Genomic DNA, 3,766 nt, shown 5'->3' on the forward strand with positions numbered 1-3,766 from the left:
CGGCGGCGTCGCCGACCTAGGGGGCGAGCCTCCGGCCGAAGGGAGCGACAACGCGAGTAGTTTTCGCGAAATGGAGGGTGGCAGCGGTTCTATGTCGCGAACCAAAGGGAGAGAGCGATTAAAAGGATTTATATATATAATAATATAATATAATATATTATAATAATAATTATTATTATATTATTATAATTATTGTTCGTGTTTCTTCACCCGTATACGTCCTCGCGGCGAAGTGAATGTCATTCTGGGCTAAAATCGATGTTCCGGACGCATTGGCGCAGTCCGTTTTGTCATTCGGGGTCATTTGGGCCACCTTTTTTTACGATTGTTCTTGAAACGATAATTTGCCCATTTTTGCTCCGCTTTTGCGCCGCCCGCGAAGCCGTAGCGAAGTGAACATCCCCCATAAGTGAAATCGACATTCCGGACGCATTCGCGTGGTCCGTTTCGCGTTTGGAGTCATTCGGGATCACTTCGTCAAGTGATCGGGCCAATTCAAGCCAAAATCCTATGACGCGATAACTAATTTTCGTCGATCGCATGTGGACAACTTACGCCTATGACATCCAAAAATTGATGCCAACAATAGTCTGGTCCACAAGGGACATAGACACACTACCAATGTATGAATGCAAAATCACCTGACCAAAGATGGAGAGAAAAATTATTCCCCAGTGGAGTCACCAAAATTTGCCGATCGATTTTTATGAAAATTATGTTTTAATTTAATTTAGTATGTATATATAATTTTTTTTTTGAAAATAACAGTTTGATTTTGAAATATGAGACCAAATAGATCTCATACACTTAATAGTTTAGATAGTTTAGCACAATATCAAAAGTACTACACCACCCTGAGAGATGAGCATATCACTTGTTAGTAGACTCAACCATTTAAACTAAGAAATTCACGATATCTATTAAGTATGTGAATTCTTGTGACAAATAATCCCCTTACCTAATATATAAATAAGATAGGGTAAAGATTATCTAGGTTCCTAATTTTTTATAGAGGCAAGCCCCCATTAAATAATTACCACTTAGGCAACCAAAATCACCCATGAAAACTCTCGATTAAGATCAAGGGTATCTTCTTCAAGATTTCAACATATAGTTTCCATGATTGTTTGAAATTCAAATAGGAAGGGCTCAATGTGGTATAGTTATTTTGGAAATCAAAGGAGTGAGAAGTAGGGGACGTCATAGATTTTGAAGAGAATCTAGATGACTTCCCAAACTATCCTATTGTTTGGCTTTATATTTCAGAAATAATATTTATTTGATATTTACTTTTACCAATTATTTAAAATTAAGGCTCACATTTGCACTGGTCCTGCAAATAGCCTAATAAGATAGGAGAGTTTATGTCGTACCACATAGACAATCTCAGACTCATAAAAAAGAGTTAGGACCTGTATTGTGCAACATGATTATGCAGAAGCCTAAGAGATAAAGTGAGGATTTATGTATTACTAGAAAGATGACCTCAAAGGTCTATGAGTTTATGCTATTTAAAACTAAGGAAAGTTCAGTTGCTTCTTTTTTTGTCATTCGAAGTCAACCTCCATCCGTCTACACCCCTGTCCTACTTCCCGGACAATTGGCCCCAAACTCCTTGTGATGGTTAAGGGTTTATAATTGAAATTGTAATTATACTTGGGTCACAAAGCTTGTTGTAGTGTTCCCCTAAACATATGACCTACAGTTCTCTATCCTAAGGGGTATAAGAGGTCTTTGCAAGTATTTTAAATTATACATAAGTAAAACATGCTATAAAGTATGATAAAGAAAAGAAAAATGTAGTAAAAAGAAAAAAAATGATAGTGGGTACCTGTCACCCCCGACGCTGCAGTTAAAAGGTTAACATTGTAAACATAACATTCAAATATTTAAATAAAATTCAAGTAAGCGCATATAGGTGAATCAAGTTAAATAAACCCATATAAAAGATCGGGGCTGAGTGTAAACAATTCAAGTTATGGGGTGGACTTAGAATTATCATTCCCGAAAGAATTCGTTAGTAACCATCTACAATCTATGTGTATAAAGTCTGAAATTGAGTAGAAATTACAAACAAGATGATTAAAGGAGGGTAGGTGCTAGCCCAGCCAGGTAACTGACAAGTGGATATTTAGAAGGTACACTAAAATTATAATTTGTCAAGCATATAAATAAGGTAGATTTTCACTTGTCTATAAAAATATTAGTTTCATAAGAAATACAATTGTTTTGTCACCATCCAAAAGTCAATTACATTGTGAGCCAGAACCACCGACAACCTAAAAAAGCAAGGGTTATTTCGTGTCAAATGTCAGTGAATAGTAATGCCAACCCTGTACCCTCATAAGGTCCTCGGGTCAGGAGATATAATGTTGTTCTGCCATCCCAAATTGATCACCAGGTGCCTTTCTCATCAGCGTTCGTGCCATAAAAACAACCAACTTACACTAGCCGTATGACCTATAAGTAGTCATGCTTTAAATGTCCCTAGTTTCCCACAAGGGTCTGAATACCATATCCAAGACTCATACCTTTGAGCATTGGGTTTTACTATAGGTTAAGTGGTGATAGGATAATTCTCACTAATGTATGCTAATTTAAAGGGTCCCAGATCATATCTTGATGGGTCCTTAATGATTCATTTTTTGTTTGGTTTTAGTGGTTTTTATATTTTAAGGTTGAGTTTCCTCAACAAAACATAATAAGCCCAAATGTCCTATGAAATATCCAAAATCTCATAAAGATATTCAGAGGTTAACTCTGAATAAACTTTAGAATCGCCTAGACTTTTCCAAGTTCTCTAGCCTTGTTATATTATTGAGTTGATCAATTTGTGCATTGTCATGTTTTGAATTGTGCTCAATGTTTTGTGTATTAGTCAACCCATGAGTAAGAGTATTGGTCAATTCTTGACATTATGGTAAAGGTCATATGGAAAAAACCCTAATGGTGCTGTTGCAAAGCATCGAGGAACTTACACTCTTATCCCTCAATTGGATTTGAGCTTCTAGTGTTTTAAGATACTCTATTATCACTTATAATTTCTTCTTCAACTATTCCTTAAATGGTATTTGATCAATCCTATTTCACTATCAAGCTCTTAAAGCTTAAGTGTAAACTTAAAATATTTTTTGGAAAGTTTTGTAAAGTGTGCTTGCTTTTTATTGAAGGATTGAGTTTAGCTTGAACATTGATTGGGGACTAAAAAATTAGTGAATTACAAAAATTATAACTCACCCCCCTCACTCTTGGATTATCTAACTTCTTATCTCTTCCTAAACACAACAATTTAAGTAATTATAATTTTATCCGGTTATAAAAAAGTCATGAATGGGTTACTACCTCATTTACCTTTTTTTTGTTTCAATCACTTCAGTAGGTTAATCATCTTAATTTAATGCCTTTCTCTTCCTTTCTCTTCTGGTTTAACCTAAAAATTTGATTAAATTAGGGTTAGGGTGTAAAATTGCAAAATTACAACAATACCCTTTGGGTTTACACCTCATAACTCTTATATTTTTAATCAAATGATCGTGAAACTTTACTGACCTTTTACTGATGGACTAATTAAGACATTAGAGAAGAATTTTTTTTACTTTTATTTTATTTTTATAATTATTTTATCCCATAATTATGAATTTTCAATGTAATTGATTTAATTATTCAAAACATGTTCTCTGTCCTTAAGAAAATTTTATATTATTGTTAAATATCATATGACCATTTAGAGCAATTTTCATGATTTTTTGAATTATATTTTAATTTT

Source organism: Phalaenopsis equestris, unplaced genomic scaffold, assembly GCF_001263595.1.
Source record: "Phalaenopsis equestris unplaced genomic scaffold, ASM126359v1 Scaffold000982, whole genome shotgun sequence".
Taxonomy (NCBI): Eukaryota; Viridiplantae; Streptophyta; class Magnoliopsida; order Asparagales; family Orchidaceae; genus Phalaenopsis; species Phalaenopsis equestris.